Raw genomic sequence first — 19,033 nt, forward strand, 5'->3', positions numbered from 1 at the left:
CCGATGTTGTTGTTGTTGTGGGTTTAAAGCCATTTTTCAGCACATGGAAGAAGACCCCAGGAAAACCATCAACCCACCCGAAGCTACCAGGAAGTTTTCTCACATGTAGGCCTAAACCGGCGCGGACAGGTGTGAGATGTTAGTGACCTGTCTAAGCGAGCGCCGTAGACCACTTGGCCAGCTGGAGCTTCAGAGAATGGTCCCAATGACCGTATGACCGTATGCATGTATGTATGTATGTATGTAACAACAACCTCTATTTTGTGGTACCATGCAAGCACGCATACATTTACATATACCTGCTTATAACGACTGCTCAGGGTCCGCACAAGAGCAGGTGGGCTTTTGATAGATAGATAGATAGATAGATAGATAGATAGATAGATAGATGCGATTGTTTTAATTATTTCAACAGCTTGAGTTAATGTCATGTAAAGTTCAGATATTTAATTGAGATTAAGGATAAGATAAACATTAGACTCTGATATTCACCGGAGAAGGACGATGGTGCCGAAACTGTCTCTGATGACGTTGAGGTTTGGACGACGTGGATTGTAGATTTGGAGTGGTCTGTAGTAGTGTGCTTCCTCTCCGACACATATATATGTTTGGTTATCCAATCAGACATAAGCATATTAACTTATAGCGATCCAATTTGTTATTGTCTCTGTATTCATGCAGAGTTTGTGTTTGTGTCTATGCATCCTCGTTAGCCAAGGGTCCTGAATCAACATCGTTCCAGTAACTGAAACGATATCATTCGCTCTGCTTACTGATTGGATGCAGCTTGAGAAAGAAAAGAAAAACCTCAACAAAAAAAAAAATAGACAAAAGAACAACAAACTGATGGAATCAGATTGCTTTGTTACATTTACCTATGTTGGTAATGGGAATAACCATTGCAAGCATTACGCATTTATCATTTTAGAAGATCAACACATGTCCTTTTCTTTCGACACAGATACAAGTCGCCCATGTGCAATGAGCTCTGTCTTTTTTTGAGCTATGTATTTCGTTTGCAACGGAGAGCTTTCATTCGCGAGAGGTCGCTTATTGAAGACACGGTTTCGGTTCACTAAACACGGCAAGAGTCCATTTGCAAATATGGCGTGTATGCTTTAGTTTGCAAAGATGGCGTGTTTGCTTTTTATTCTTGACGTTGTTTTTATTACGTGTTCAACAATATATTTTCTCTCTGACATCTAGTACATTTTAATTATTTTTCAGATGATTTATGATTAGCAGTGCTCTTTAAGTATTATGCAATTTTTTACGAGAATAATTGTACAAAAATTGATCTTAGAAAAAGAAGCCAATAAGCTACTCTGTCAGAGAAGTCTAGTCTAGGGCCAGCCATATGGTCTACGTGCTATTTACCTTGAGATCGGTCTGATGGAAATAGCAGAAACCTCCCGTCTTTTTACAATATTATTTATTGTTAGTAGTGTGTGGCCTAACAAGGGAGAGGAGAAATTGTTCAAATATGTTATGGCTTATTAGATCATGTACTCATCATAATAGTTTGAAAGAAAAAAACAAAAACTATATATATATATATATATATATATATATATATATATATATATATATATATATATATATATATATATAAACATGCTCGAAACACACTTAGCGGCCAACCTACTTAGAGCAACCACTTGCTGTTGAAGTCCGATATTTATATGCCCCTAGAAACTCTATTTTTCTGTAATTGTAGTGTTTCTTTTCCTGTCTTATATAGATTGAGTATTGGGATTTCGATTTCGAACAATACGTACTTCTGTTTTGACTGACGATACGAAGGCTCCTAGGTTCATAAACAAGCTTTTTTGGTTGTAGGCAATCTCTCCTTTTACCAAAACAAGGCAATGCAGAATACTTTAAATCATGAATAGGTTACAAGACACTACTTGGCAATGACATATGGTTGCATGTATGTATGAATTGCATTTTTAACGTAGCTTTAACAATTTTTCAGTCATATCGCTACGATGTCTGCAGTGTGGCAGTTTATAGTGGTGTCTAGCACTGGGGCACCATGTCGCAGGCATGTATCATGATGTCCCACCCAGTCACATTATTCTCACACCAGGCCGACCAGTCCTAATACTAACCTTTTAATGCTGAGCGCCAAGCGAGGCAGCGATGACGATTACAAGTCGCGCCATGGGCGATTTCGAACAGGTGACTTGTGGTTACTGTTCACGAACAATTAATGTTAGAACATACAACCAGAATATCAGTCTAATATCAGACAAAAATCAGAAAGCAGAGACCCACAAAGAATAGACTTTTCAAGAAACGTATTCCAAACGTAGTGGTTAAAAGCATGATTGTTTTTACATATCCACACCAACACTAACAATCTGACAAAAGATGGCACTTGAAGCAGTTTAGTGCAAGTTTAGTTTTTCAATCCATGGTTAATTCTGCTATAATTTCAGCTCGTCTGACATCTTTACATTTTGTGCCGTTATTTGGTATCTTTTGGCATTAAAGTGGTCCTTTCTTACAAAATTAGGAGCAGAAAAGGCATGCAATTCGTGCTGTCCCCCCCCCCCATTTAATCAATTCGTACACGTAGGTTAAAAATATGACATGACGGAGTTTAGATTTGGTCTTTCTTCGTCACTAATAGCTCGATACATCAAAATATATCTTGTCGTCCTTATTTTTTATTTCTTGATGCATACAATTTACTTTAGCGTATAAAAAAATATTATAAATTAGTCAGCTCCAGTACAATGGGTCTGTTTGTTTAGTTTGATACATTCTGATTTTAATTTATTAACAACTGTATACGTAGATTGGGTCTGACTACTTACCTACCTCAACACATTCATGAGAGGTGTAGGAATCGTTTCAGCGTTGTTAATCCCTTTTGAAAACCTATTTCAAGTAAATATATATCAAAATCTGTCAGATAGAGGTACAGTGTACTTGTTAATTTCAATGATATCCTCCTGTTTTGAATGGCAATTTTACATGTAAAGCTGTTTGTTTGGTTAAAGAAACCTTCCTTTCATTCTCTCAACTATTTGTAAACATTCATCACCAAGTTAATTTCTTGAAATAATACGTCTTTTAAAATATTAAAAGATCCTTTTGCCAGTAATGATAATATAAAATTTCATAACTGCAACCGCCACTTTGCGTTATATTAATTACAAAAGCAACCTAAATAAAACCCAAAGCACCATATCTGACAACAAATGGCGCGTGTAATTCCACCAATAGGAGATCAGTCATGTATGATGTGCTTTGGTAACAGATTATTCTCTTGATTTCCATTACAATATGAGAACGGTGCATTAGGAACTGACACAGTATATACACGATTTATTATGTAAATATTGCGATATAAATATATTTACAGTGGTTGAATGAAGCTTTCTAATAATCACCGAACTGTCTCATAGCTTAATAATATCTTTTTCTCGTATTGAAAATAAAACAAACATAACAAATAGTACGGTATATATGTATTGTGCAATATCTGCTGCAAATGTGTAAATACAATGTTACTTATTTTAGTATAACGCGTAATTAAATGCATAGACGGATCAATTGAAATCGTAGACAGAACGGATAGGGTAGAATCTGAGATGCCGGGCGTTATGCGACGGCAAATCTGAGTCCACGCTGTTCGTAGTTTGATATGAAATTTATTCTAAAGACGAAACCATATGTTAATAGTCTGTGGTATTCAATGGGATCAAAATACCAGTGTATTTGTTCGAGTTTTCTTTCTACATTATGTACAAGCTGTAAGAAGCCATCGTATATGAACATGGACGAGTCTCAAAATAAGCGCGAAAAAAACCATAACCAGAAGGACTGCATATTCCAAAATGGATGACTGACATGTCCGATCTGATCTTATCATAAAAGAACAACACTGTTAATAGATAGAAAATGTGCTACGTCATTAATACTAGGGGAAGCTTTAATGTGAATTTGGTGACTTTATCACAGAACTATTGGTGAATATAAATTTATACCAAAGCTTTACGAATGCATATTTAGGGTTTAGCAGCAAGTCAGCACAATCTGACTATACAGTGCCATGTACATTTTTGTATGAACGATTTTTGAAGTAGTCCACGAACTTCACTCGACGCATCCCATGAAACACAATTTGCTAACATTAGCCAGAGGACGCATCCTATATCACAAATTGCTTACAGTAGCCATGGGATGCATCCTATGGAAAATTTGGCTTACAGTAGCAAGCAGATACATCCCGTGGTACAAAGGTTGCATACATTAGCCAGAGGACGAATCATATGGCACAAATTGATTACAGTAGCCATGGGGTGCATCCTATGGGAAATTTGGCTTACAGTAGCAAGCAGACACATCCCGTGGTACAAAGGTTGCATACATTAGCCAGAGGACGAATCATATGGCACAAATTGCTTACAGTAGCCAGATGACACATCCCGTGGCACAAAGGTTGCATACGTTAGCCAGAGCTAACTAAAAGAACTATCATAAAATAAAAATGTGAACACCTGCTGACAGGGCCGGTGCTACCATATAGGCAAACTAGGCAGCCGCCTAGGGCGCTGATTTCAGGGGGCGCATTTCTCCAAATCAACAACAGTTTTGAAAAATAAATAAATAAATTTCAGTTTTATTGAGGGTCGTTTTTTATCCTGGTTTATTTCATACAGGGTCAAATAATCGGGTAGATTCAGTCTGACCGAAACACCAGGCTGACCGGAAGAAGCAAAATAAGTGAGTGAAAATCGCGCGTATACGAAACTTTCAGGACGTAATTACTGTTTATAAATTTTGAAATTGATATTTTCCGGGGTGGGGGCGCCAGAATCTAGCCTTGCCTAGGGCGCCAGATAGTCTGGCGCCGGCCCTGCCTGCTGATCACATCTGACATGATGGGGGGGTGGGGGGTGGGTGGGAGGGGTTATGTTGTAAATGTGACAAGACATAGGGTACTGTCATAGGAAGCCCATCCCGTGTTTTGGAGGATGGAGAGACAACTATATAGTCCCAGAAATCGAGAGAGGGATGCAAGAAACAAGAAATTGTATTGAACGTCGGTGCACTGAATAAAATACAGTAACTCTTTGGGAGCTAATTTAATGACAAGGGATCATATTCAGCTATTAATCCTTTATGTTCAACAAGTTTTATACCCTGCGATCTGACCACAATACGTACATGAGCTTCTTTATTTTGCGTGTATATGAAGAGCATCTTTGTCTGCATACCTGACCACAGTTTCTTTCATTTATTGTATGTGTAATTTCTATCTTGAAGTCAACGTCAAGGTCAGCCTCGCATTTTCTACTGCAGACGTGATGATATGAATATGTACTTTTTAAAGCACGTTTTGACAAACAAGGAACACTTATTTATCTTTTAAAATATCAGTTACATTGTAATCGTAATCTTTGTACGTATCAGTGATTCTCCGACTTTCCGGTCCTAAGTTAGCCTCGGAAAGTGTGTCAGCGTATATTATTTACATATATATATATATTTGATAACTTTGATTATCGGCATATAGTTTTAAGGTGCCAAGAGAAATACAAAGGACATACAAGTTTCAATAAATATAACGCCTTAAAATGTAACATATTTTACATTATTGTTTTATTCGTGTTGGGATATTATGTTTGGGACAACCTCAAATTTTCTAAGGGCAAGTTCATTTTTCCAGTTAGTTTGCCCTGAGCAAGTTAACGTTTATATTTGTAAATTACACACACACACACACACACGGGTGTTCTCAAGGGTACTCGAGCCACTAAATTACCTCTGATGGAGACTACCGGTTGTTATGCAGAAAACAAAACGAACACTTTTTAATACTACATTCTCCCCCAGTATTTTTTTTTCTCTTCAGAACGTCATTCCATGGAGATAACATTTTCAAATTTCCAATAAATACAAACTTAAAAGGTCTGTCTCTGACATTAGCGAATTATAATACAGAAAAGAATCTGCAAATAGTTGCCACTGATTCCCCTAATTTACTGGACAAATTAAGATTCAGTTTGTTTTCGTTGTCTCTTACCAATATGCAGTCGTTAGGAAACGATTAATTTCTTACCGTATATACCAGTTTTTATGACGAATCCAACTCTTGAAGAAAAACAAAGGTAAAAACATAGACCCTGATCTTCCGTCACATAATGCACATGCATATCAGTGTCTAGTTTGTTATATATATATACACATACACACACACACAATGAAATGTAAAATTCTTTGTTTGAGAATTATTAGATGTAGGTACTAAATGCAATGTTTGCCACCTTCTAATATTTGGCTCAAATTTTAAGCGGTACGTCTTTTCACAGCTTTCATAAATCACACATATTTTAAGACAATTTATGCCTGTTTTGTTGATTTAATTCTTAATATAAACAAGAATGTTTTGCAATAAATGTGGAGATATTTATTTCAGACCTTGAAAGTAAAGGATTGAAATAAATGCTCCCCTATATTAGTTTTTTTTTTAATTGTTAAGGCTTTGTAGTGAACCTATTGTCCAGGGGAAAAAACTCGTGTAAGAATATATAATAACTATTAATAATCATGTCCCTTCGCCACACATAAATAAATATGTATGTATGTGTGTATGTATGTACGTACACACACATTAGGTTGTTCCAGTTCATTGTTCATTGTTCTGATATCTTTAATATATTTTCCTTTCCGTAATTGTATAACAAGAAATCATCTAATAATTTTATCACATTGTCTAGGCATTTTCTTACATATTCCTTGCGCTGGTTATGAGAGAACCCAACATTAGGCACATGTACGTAACTTTTGGAGTGTACACCGGAATATCGGGAGTATATCCAATTTGTAATGAATGTGTACCATCAATACCATAAATATAAGAAAAAGTAATAGAAAAAGTTCTTGAAGATAACACGATCTGGAAGGCTACAAAGGTTTCCCAGAAAGAGGAGTTGACGTCAATCAGTCTTTGTTGCTATTCATAACAACCACACCATACCGTGTGCAGGTATATCTCAATGAAAGGTCGTTCAAGTTTGCTAGGCCGGCTAGCAAGCGGCTAACATTTCGATCGGCAGTGGACTCTGACCCTACACCACAAGATAAGTGTCCAAATATCATAAATTGGGTGGCAAGGATCAGAGAAAACTAGGACTAGGGCATGATTAATATAAGGACATGGCCTTTCTTGTAGCAAAGTGTGTAAAAGTCGAAGCGGTTCTCGGAATCTATCGTCTGACTTCAAGGGCAGCGTGTGGTTTGCATTTTTACTCTTTCAAAAAAGAGCCATACATTAGCTTTTAGTAGTTATCTTGTAGCGCCATTTTGTTAGTATTCAGCACGTGAAGAATAGCAGCATTGTAAAATATCTAATTTTACAATGTTGGACCTGCTGTAGGACAGCAGTATTGCAAAATATCCAATTTTACAACCTTGGACCTGCTGTAGGACATCAGTATTGTAAAATATCCAATTTTACAACGTTGGACCTGCTGTAGGACAGCAGTATTGTAAAATATCCAATTTTACAACCTTGGACCTGCTGTAGGACAGCAGTATTGTAAAATACCTATTTTACAACCTAGTTCTCTCCTGGTCTGCTTATATAGCAACTCATGCATGAACGCCTGATAAAGAAACGGGGGAAAGAACCAGACCCTGTCGAACCAGTTGTCTTATATCGCAAATTATTTGGATTAGTAATTGTTACCAAGAACTGCACTCTGTGCATTCTTTTATGTTTCCCTCATTTACCTCCGGACTCGGCTTTTAATTTTATTATTGAAGAGGTTTTTGTTTTAAAAAAAAATCAAAGATGCATCATGACAAAAATTATAAGATGCCTTTTTATTATCGAGAAAGACATTATGTGTACTACAACTGATAGTCTCTTAAACGTTAAAAGCAACTGTAAGGCAGCTTTACTGTTTTTGGAAACTTTGCTCTGGTGGAAATGATTTTCATTTATTTCAAAAAATCATTAATTTAGGAATGTTGACATTAGTATTGTCCCAACGATTTGCGTACGGGTCACAAAGATATGCCTAACTGAAATTTTGTTTAGTAACATACAAAGATGCCTGGCTGAAATTTTGTTTGGAAAGAATGCATTAGAAAGGTTCTATTTTTCATATAGTCAACTCCACTGTGATATAAACACCTGGAACTTAATATTGCTTGTTAGAAAGTGTTTACCATGGTTCTATTTAATTCTATTATTTAATCTCCACGTACTCTACACTTGTAACGATGTCGTTTTTCTTTTTGGCGCATGATGAAATGATGAAAGGTTTCGAAGTATTTTCTGTGATCTAAGGACATTATATCTTCCATAACGAAATGATCTTGATCTTACACTAATATTTCATACCACGCAACCATGATCGTTTGTTTCCAGTGGTCAAATTAAACCATTTAGGTTTTCATTAATAATAATCTCCGTTACAGAGTTCATCGCATTTACACACCTTTAAGGTTTTGTACTTCCATTCATACTGGATTTCTAGAGCAGTTTCAGACAAAAAAAGGCTGTTAGTGTCTTTTGTAAATGAATCTTGTTGTATATAAAGTTGTAGCGGTGTGTGGGTGGTTTTGATTGGTGGATTGTATATTCTTACAAGGTGTCCGCTTTATTCGGTTCTCGTTATCTAGGAGATGATCGCCCTCGATATTTTTGCCCGGATCGAGTATATATTAATATAAAGTGTGGAACTTATAGGTGGAATAAATATAGATCTGAGCAGATATGTAGAACAGAATGACACGAGTCCCCGTACATGGAAAACAAAACAACAATTTAATCAATTACATAAACAACTGTGATAACCTATTACCTTAGGAAGATACGTTTCTTTTTTTAAATAAATCTTTCACCGAATTTCAAACACAAATATATTTATATAAATAACCGATCTGTTTTAAATGATAGAATTGGTTCATCATATAATCAAGTGAACAATCGAAGTCATCGCCTTGTACAACTTCATAACCTGCTTATTCCAGTCCACTCCAACATCACTGTCGCTGTTCTTCTCGGTCCTTTCACTTTTTTCCTTCTCCAATCTCCCTACTGTCTCGCCTCCTTCGGCCCTCATACTTTGTGTGAGCAGGTGGATACATAAGTACGTAGATACTTGGGTAAGTAGGTACGTGGATAAGTCAGTGGATACTTCAGTGGATACGTCCGTGGATACTTCAGTGGAGCTATTTCCCCTTTCAAAATAAACAGAGAAGCAACCTAAATCTTCTGTCAGTTTTATTAATGAGAACAGATCGTTACTCCTCTCGTTATGACAGATATCGTTCTATCAGAATTCAAACAGATGCCAAATGCTATCTGATCAAGCTAAACATGACAGACCATAAACAAACTTAGTTTCATAAGATTAATGTACTTCCTAATGGCAAGCTTTCTCACATACCAACATTGGCAGAACCTGAGACTCGAACCCACGCAGACAGAGGTGAGATGGCAATGATCCGTAACGGTGAGCGTTTTAAAGCACTCGGCCACTCGGGGCCCCTCTCTTTTAAGTTATTTTCTCCTTACTTTCTAGACAACAACAACAAATCTGCTGTGATACATTGCTGAATCAGACTTGTGTTGCGAAGGGTCCAATAATTTACAAAATGTCAAAAATGTAATTTATTGTGACAGATTATGCCTACCGAATCATACTGCTTTATTTATATGATCAATCTATAAAAGTGACCCGAATTTACGAAAAAGGTGTGGAGGTGAATGTGTTGTGACGAAAAGTGAGTTTAATTTTCTAAACTTGGATTCAGGAGCAAGTTTTGCATGTAATAAAATATTTTTTCTTCTTCTTTTCCTACCTTAATACAGGATTTATTTCATCTCGTGGTACTGGACCGCTCCGGTATCCTAGTGGTTAGAGCGTCCGCCATGGATGTGGGAGGTCGTGGGTTCGATCCCCGGCCAAGTCATACCAAAGGCTTACAAAAATGGTACTAACAAGAGGTTAGTGTTAGGACTGGTCGGCCTGGTGTCAGGATAATGTGACTGGGTGGGACATCATGCTACATGTCTGAGATTTTCCAGTCATATCGATACGATGTCTGCAGACATCGTAGCGATATGACTTAAAAACTGTTAAAGCTACGTTAAAAATCCAAGTCACACACGCACACACATCTCAGAGAATGTGACCATTGAGTAATACTGACGATGGAACTTTAGGGGACAGCTTCGTATATTGGCCTCTGCAAATTTCTTAACTTAAGGGTATGGTGAGACTTTTTGAGCTTATATTGTGTAATAATTAAAGATTTGGATAAATTTGTGACTCTGGTCTTTCCAGCTGTTCTTGAAATTGATGCGAGGTATGTATACCTCATGCAGTCACTGCACCAGTGAAATACCAATAGTCGGCTAGGAAGCAGAGCTAGCTATTTTTAGCAGTAGACACTTTGGTTCAAGGCAAGTAGAATATCTCAAAAACTGACTGGATGACAACTATTTTTAGTAGCATCAACTTATTAAGTACAGAATGTTTGTCAAACCTATCACCCAGGGAAAGGGCTTCTGTCTGCACCGTGCACATTACGTGTTCTCAAAAATGGCCCTCGGATATAAAAAATGCATGTACAAATTTGGGGGTGGGATGCAACAACTTTGTATTCTGTGAAGTTCTACTGACATGTCAGATCAAGTGAATGATATTCTTATGTATTGTTTTATTATACCTATCCACAAATATGGACATTTTTGACCTCATTTATGTATATTATTTTTTTAAGAATTTTTATATTAGCCAGGTGTATGCAACATTAAATTTGTGCTCAACTGTCTCTTGCCCACTTATGGAAAAGCACGTGTTCCTGCAAGATACCCGTGCTGTTGCTACGTATACATTTATGTATTTATGGGGAAAAAAGCAGTCAGAGCGTTTCAAATATGAGCACGGAAAGAAAAGAGATTTTGTTGAATCATGGAACAAGAAAATAGTAATGAATTGGACCCACGTATTCATGGCGTAAACATGTTTTGTGATGTACAGATTAAGGTACACATGGCAACTTTAGATATTGATGAGTTCTAGTTGCAACGTAATAATAGAACTGAAAAAGAGAGCTGAATAGTAGGACTGAAAATAATTTTGAATAACCTTATTATTTCATTACTTGCTTCGTTACCAGACGTAGTGCTTGTGGGAATGTATGCGTGTATGCGTTATTAGAGTTACATGTTAATACATGATATAATAGTATGTAATTTGTGCTGTTCGTCATATTTTAGTTTTCTTTCCTCGAGCGATTGTTGTCCGACCTAGACATTCACCCTCCCCATCTCTGTTATGTGGCCGAGTGTAGGGACATGTACCAATACATGACTCTACCACTCGTTAAAATGTCATGTTTTTGGCACCACATCATGAACTATATCCAGTATTAATGTAGGAGAAGAAAATATCCTCTATATAATTATCAAAAATTATATCTTTTATTTCTTTGTTTATTGTACTAGCAAATAAATAAAAGCAATAAGTACATGTTGAGGGTTTTAAATAGCTCTCACGAACTGATTACTAGGTTATACATGTACATATTTAATACATATATCGTTTGCGAAACGCCACTCTGCCCGGTTTTCGACAACTGAAATCTCACAATTCTAAAACATTACGACGTCACATGTTTTCTTTGTTTTACGTGTACTGCGGACACCATATTAGACTTAAAGACTGCATTAGATGCAAACGTATTAACTTGTGTGAGATGTCTTCTGTTGGATATTATAAGAAGACTGACAACAGTTTCGCTTCGGCTGTGGGTGTAAATATGTTGGGAAAAAAGCCCCATTGTTTTCTTTTCATAACGGCTATAATTATTCAAACCTATCCCTTTTCTCTAAACATTTAAACTTTTATCTTGGTACGGTTTATATTCCTTTCGGATCGTTCCTAGTTTACCGATCCCCAAGTGGACGATCATTCGCAAATATTCGAATACTGAGTTTATTTGCCCGCACACGTTTGAGTATTACGGATTTACTTGCCCAACTGTCACTCACTGGCGAATAGTTTAATTTTAAGGTTACGTAGTTTTATATTTATATGTGAAAAAATATTATTTATGACATTATGTATTTGTTGTAGTCCTAACTCTGCGAACCTTTTATATATTTGTAACTGAAAAATAACTTGTACATTTTGGGTGTTTTGTAGAACATTTAAAAGACAGTTCGAGCTAGCTTTCACAAATAGGTCCCATAGAAACAGAAATTTATTTATTTATTTATTGCTTTACATTTTTTAAAATTATTATTATCATTATTTTTATTATTATTATTATTATTATTATTATTATCATTATTATTATTATTATTATTATTATTATTATTATTATTATTATTATTATATACCAGCCTGGGTATGAATTATTCACAGATAAATTTTATTTTTTTATAGCTTATTTCGCTGCTAAAGCTTAGGCAAAAACGAATTTGTAAGTTTATTATGAAGAAAATTTGAATAAAACTTTATATTTAAGTTGACTGAGCTAAGAGAAAGAAAGACTAAATCGAGAGAACGACTGAGAAAACTGTTTGGAGAATGGCGAACCATAAAGGTCCTGGAGTGAGAAGAAAAGGAAATGAAAAGTTCCAAGACAGTTGCCAAGGGGGCTCAGAGGAAAAATAGATATTTACAGACTGGTATCTCAAACACTGATTTTGTATCGTATTCTACTCGGGTTTCAATAGACTAAGGCTTTGTATTTATTCGCGAGTTTCTGTTTTGTTTGTCAAATAACGTAGATCTTATATGCGCGGTTCCTTCAGCATCTGTCATGTTCATTTGTTTTAAACATCTGTGAAAAAATTATACGGAGGAAAAAGCAAATTTTTCAAGTAAATGTTTCTCGGACAAATGACATCTACTTAAAAATTAGCTTTCTCTTCAAATACGTTCCCTGATCACGTTAACGTTAGGAAAATAGATAAATGGGGGAAGTGGATGCAGAGCATGCTACATATACGTTGGGTCTCCTTCAAGGTAATAAAAAGCTGGATTCCCTATGTAAATGATAACAATCTTAACTTGAAAGTAACACTGCATACTGTCAGGTGATATGTGACCCCTATATATCCTGTTAAGAGAATGATTAGTGAATTCTTTTTACAAACAAATTTCATTGGTGAATCCAGCGACATTCAGAGCCTGTTTTGGCTTTAACTTGGTCATGGTTGTCATCTGGGCCGCTGCCAAAGGATCAGCCAGGTTCAGAGTTTGTCTCTACGAAGCTAAATCTCTAAAATACAAACTCGAGAAGGTTGACTCTGCACGCCAGCTTACAACTTCTATTATATCTCGGATAGAAATGTTACGTTCGAAAGTGTGGCGGTGGGTTTGGTAGGAACAACAGAGTTTGTAGGGTTGGAGGAGAGAAACTTGGTTTCTCATCACCTCCCTGTAAGGTTGCATACTAAACTAGTTTGATGTATAATATCCCTTTTCCTATGCTCGCCTATCCACCTTCAGCTGTGACAGGATCGGATTGGTCTTAAAAGACAGTGTTAGAGACAGTTTGGTTGGCTGGACGGGCGGCCCGGTTGATTGGATGATCGTGGACGGCAATACGACAGTATAGGATGGATCCTTTGGATCCATTAAATACTCCACGTGCCCTAACTATTCGTCCCGAAGGCCATGCTCAGACATGTGGAGGTAGGCTGGCTTACGTCTCCTGGGCTGCCTGAAACTGAGGAGGTGGGTACACTCTCCTATTTTATCATACTTACCTGTAGGAATAAGAGCTGGATAAGGGAGAAAAATTGCCCGGAATTTAATAATTACGTCGTTGTCTACCTCTTTTCTATTTCTGTGGTTGACTTCTTCAAAACCGTAGTTCATGCACTCTCGTACCATATGGCGCACGCAATGCATGGTATTCATGACGTAAATTTTGTACACTCAAGGTACGACCCATCCGTGTCTTGCCGGGCCTTGAGCTTGTTGCTTGTTGCATTTATGACACTTCGTCGACATGGTTCCCTGAAACGACAAAATGAAACAAAATAAAAAAATTATAAATTAACTATCAGTTACTAAAACAACACCCTCTACTAAGTGAATGAGTGAACAATAGGTAGTGTGCGCGAACCCGTTAAAAGACATGCATCAACGATAGCGCGTTGTTCAATGCGGTCTAAATAGTCAAAGTCCTAGAAAGTGACAAATTCGCGAAAATACTCGGAAAAAATTCAAGCATAAGGTATACCACCAGTTGAAGAATGAATAATCCAGAATATAAATCCAAATTTCTGGATGGATGGTTAAAATTTAAAGGGAGGTTTTTCGCACGACGGTGATTGTACAACAGAGAAGCTTAGAAAGCAGCGACGACTGGTGGCAGCAAGAGTAGGTAACAATAAATAGTTATTGCCCTTTGTCTGTATGATGTAAAAAGAAAACACGAGGTTTGGTCTTTTTAGTAGGGCTGAATGCGGGAGGTACCAGACATATTCTAACATTAATTTGATCGGGGAACGTATTTAAAAGAGAAATAGTTCGATATCACGTTTCATACATGTGTTTCTCATAAATTACATGTACTGAGTCTTCTTGCTTTCATGTTTCTCAAAAGCTATGGAGGAAATTTAGCTTGTACAATGTCAAGGTCGGTACCTTCATTTAATCTCCAACATACAAGTTTATTTGTTGATTGACGAAGACATGCAGACAGATATACGGGATTAACTTAGTTGCACACCAGTGTATATAGTAGCTCAAAGTGTGTACAGGTTCTCCGTACAATTATAAATGTACAATGTATGAAAGGCTACGTTTTAAACCTGTCCACTTTTATAAAATAACTGCGAAAATATAGGACCTCATTCTTCATGATACTGTTTCGCAATCTTCTTAAGTGTCCTCAATTTCGCTATCTTTTAAATTGTTGACCTTGTACATGGTATCCACTCTAGCTCTGCGAATAAAAGTAGCAACAATATTAAATACCGCCTGTAGAAAAAAAAAATCGCTAAATTTTAGAACCTAGAAAAATATCATCTATACCTTAGGATAGGAAACGGCATAAGAAAAGACAGTGTTAATTATTTACATCTTTGAGCAAAATAATCGTGTTCCTTTTGGTCTTTGATCCTTCTTTCTAAAACAAATTTCTTTGAAGAGGCTCCGTTTACGGAATCGAGTTCCTAAAATCCGAGAGTACAACAATATGAAGAAGGTGTTCATATTTATAAACGAATCCTAATAAACTCAGCATTAACTATAGGAGTAAAATTAAGGAACAATAAAACATGTATACGTGTTAAAAAGGAAGTATCTAGTTAGTAGATAAAGTTTTTCACGATTAAATTGACGCGCTAATCAGAACAGAAAACGTTGACTACTGACCATAAACTCTCCGTGTAAATTATATCTCCTATAATTTGAATTTGAACAAGAAGGTTCCATAATTATAATCTAACCGCAGGCGTAGTTTTCATGCACATTTCTTATTACTGTATTGGGTCTTCTCTGATAATTCCTCTAAGAGGACTTTTTTCATGACGTAAAAAGATGTTCACCAGTATCACCGATGACTTTAATCCCAAATTCCTGGGTCTCTCCCACACGCGAATGATGACTCAATGTTTATCGAATACACACACCACTCTTTTTTTTAGAAAATAAATCCCGTAACTGATCTCTACAAGTGCGCTGAATGTTTAAAGAAAATATCGAAACTGTCATCTATGGAGCATTATGAAAGTTTATAATACGACCAGTACTGCAAAATAAGGCCCTAAAGTTGATAAATGCAAATAAAAGAATTTTAATTTTTTTACTGAAATTTTTACCTAAGCTCGACGAAGAATCACTTTAAAATACCCGGATTAAAAATCTATCTTTAAACAAAGCACCCACCCTTTAGTAAGTACACATTACATTGACATTCTACAGGATCAACACCTTTTTTGTGGTTAGAACGCTCCTGCGACGGAGAGAGATTCTGTTTGGAGGTTTACCCCAGCAACTTGTTGTGGTCAATTGAATTTGTACCAACATTTCACATCCATCACAGGATACAAAGGATAGAATGCCAATGTCTCAAGGAATAAGTCTAAGTTCATACGAGGAAAAGAGATGTCATGACAATGTCTCGCCCATCGCACCCCTTTCTGCTGAAGACAAGGACAACACGTATACTGTCATGGAGCAACTCTTTGATGGAAGGTAGATTTTGGAATAATCGTTGTTAGATGGCTTCATAACTATTACCTTTAAATTAGGTCGACGCCTTTATTTATTTGTTTAGGTTTTAATGCTATTTCTTACTCATTTGTCTCACGCTAAAAGTGTGCAGAATTTCAAGCGAAATCTATTTGGTTACTTATTCCTTATTCCCGATTCAATATGGAATAAGTAACCAGTTACTTAATCCCGATTCAAATATCTTCACATACATTTGAATACTTATTCCTTATTCACACTGACTTTTTATATATTCATTATTCCCAATTCAGTATGTAATTGGTTACCACTTAGTTAATGCAGATGAAAGCTCATTAGGGCATGCATTGGTGTAATCCTAACCTGACTGGAGAAATGCGAGTGCTATATAAAGCGGTATATAGACAGATCACGGACTAATTGTAGGAATGGTTTAGGATATTGATAGGAATACGTGTTTAGTAATTTGATATAGGATTAATTAGTTGTGTTAGGCATTTGGGTCGTGTCTTGTGATGCATGGCGTTAAGTATTAGTATTTGGGTTCAAAAAGCTTACTAATGAAGCAAGTAAAAGGGAAACCACAAAAAACCAGACAAGTGTGAAATTGGAGATTTCTCTTGTGTGGTCGTCATGTCCTTAGAGGAGAATTATGTAGAGTATTTACGAGTTTAAGAAGCCTTCAGTTGACTTTGAATATTGTCTTGAAGTCCTTGTAACTGGGGAACTTCGCATACTTGTAACCGATTTCCAGAAATCAGGGTTACATAAAGGGGAGTGGAGGGCGGGTAAAGCACATGGTGCAAGAAGATTATATCTTACTTATACAGTTTGGTCGTTAAGTATCACCTTTAAAGAGATTTGACAAGGACCATTCTTGACATGTTATCTCTAGAGGATAGTATAGTCACGAAAGAAGTCCTGAGGAATTACGTTGACCCGATTTCGAGAAATCAGCTAGATGATAGAGGTCTTGTACGACACATGATGTAAGTTTATAACGTAGACCCTTCTTTGACATTTTATCTCTAGGGGATAGAGGTCCATCCACGAAAAATGTCCTGACGAATTTCGTCGAGAGGAAACAGGGACGCTCTAAGGGTACTTGTTATTAACCCCCTCCCCCCTGAAAAACCAACAAAAACAACAGCAACAAGCAAATGTTAATAGATTGTATCGATAGTTTGTATTAATTGAACACCTACTAAGAGGATTTTGATTTCAACGTCTCTTGCATATTATCTAACTAGTTACACGGTCTAACAGTAGAAAAGTTTTTAAAAATAATTTGTCTAGGTGATTTCGAGAAATCTACGGCTAGATGGAGGTCGAGTAAGACACATGCCGTAAGAACATTATATCTTTATACAGTTTTGACATCGAACCTTCTTTGATATTTTATCTCTAGGGGATAGAGTTAACTCTCGAAGGAAGTCCTGACGAATTTCGTCGATAGCAAACCGCGATATAAGAGCCGTCCGATGGGTATCTGGTATGAAAAACGCGCATAGATTAATAGACTGAATCAAGAGTTTGTACTAATTGAACCTCTGATTAGAGGATTTTGATTTCAACGCTTGTTGGACAGTACCTAGTTTAGTTAAGCACCCGTGCTAAAAGTAGAAAAATATTTTTTTTTAAAAGAATAAATACGTCGAATCGATTCCGTAAAAGTCTCGGCCACATAAAGGCGGTCGGGTACAATACATTCCGTATGAAAATTGTATTTTACGTATATATTTGGGCCATTGAGTACCTTCTTTATAGAGTCTGACATAGACCCTTCTTCGACATTTTATCTGAAGGAGGATTGAGTCTATCAACGAAAGAAGTCATGACGACTTTCGTCGAGAGGAAACAGGGAAATAAGAGACGCCAGATGGGTACCGGGTATGAAAAACACGCAACTGTTAATAGATTGCACCAATAGTTTGTACTAATTGACCCCTTACTTAGAGGATTCTGATTTTAACGCCTCTCATAGAGTATCTAAATAGGGCACCGTTCTAACAGCAGTACCGATTTCGAGAAATTCGCTGCTAGAGAAGGAGGTCGAGTACAACATATACCGTTGTACAGTTGGGCCATTACGTCCCCTCTTTAGAGTTTCGATATGGACCCTTCTTTAATATTTTATCTCTAGGGGCTAGAACGCATCCAAAAATAAAGTCCTGACGAATTTCGTCGTGTGGCAAGAGTGAAATAAGAGGTATCCGATGGATACCTGGTGTGAAAAACACTCAAATATTCATAGATTGTATCAATAGTTTGTACTAATGGAACCTCCACTTAGAGGATTTTCATTTAAACGCCTCTTGGACATTATCTAGCTAGGGGCCCGTTCTAACAGCAGGAAAATGCAGAAAAAGATTGGTCGAGCTAAATTTGAGAAATTCGCGAGTAGATAATGGAGATCAAGTACAACACATGCCGTAAGATTATATCTTACGTTACATTTGGGACACTACGTCACATTTTCACTGAGTTTTGACATAGTCACTTCTTTGATATTTTATATCTCGTTGATGGAGACCACCCGCAAAGGAAGTCCTGATGAATTTCTTTGAAAGAAAACAACGAAATAAGGGGCGCCCTATGGGTACCGGGTATGAAAACACGCCAATGTTAATAGATTGTATCACTAGTTTGTACTGATTGTACTCCGACTTAGAGGATTTAGATTTCAACGCTCTTGGACAGTATCTAAATAGGGACCTGTGCTTACAGTAGGAAAGGTGTAAAGAAAATTCTTCGAGCCAATTTAGAGAAATTCGCAATTGGAGAATTGTTGTTGTTGTAGTAGTGTTTAACGCCATTTTTCAGCACACGATAGGCTA

General features: G+C 36.7%; 2 long non-coding RNA genes across 2 annotated transcripts in view; both read left to right on the forward strand.

Annotated features, from left to right (window-relative positions):
• Nucleotides 1-60: 60 nt before the first annotated feature.
• On the forward strand, nucleotides 61-12,739 carry LOC149805280 (uncharacterized). The gene is made up of 2 exons (XR_016414833.1): nucleotides 61-219; nucleotides 12,511-12,739. It is a non-coding gene; the product is annotated as an uncharacterized LOC149805280 (long non-coding RNA).
• Nucleotides 12,740-15,941: 3,202 nt separating this feature from the next.
• LOC149805281 (uncharacterized) overlaps nucleotides 15,942-19,033 on the forward strand; it is a 37,770-nt gene continuing 34,678 nt past the window's right edge. The window contains exon 1 of the long non-coding RNA XR_016414832.1: nucleotides 15,942-16,199. This is a non-coding gene — a long non-coding RNA (uncharacterized LOC149805281). The remainder of the gene's footprint in view (nucleotides 16,200-19,033) is intronic.

This window comes from Sinohyriopsis cumingii, chromosome 2 (genome assembly GCF_028554795.1).
Source record: "Sinohyriopsis cumingii isolate HCF-2022 chromosome 2, ASM2855479v2, whole genome shotgun sequence".
NCBI lineage: Eukaryota > Metazoa > Mollusca > Bivalvia > Unionida > Unionidae > Sinohyriopsis > Sinohyriopsis cumingii.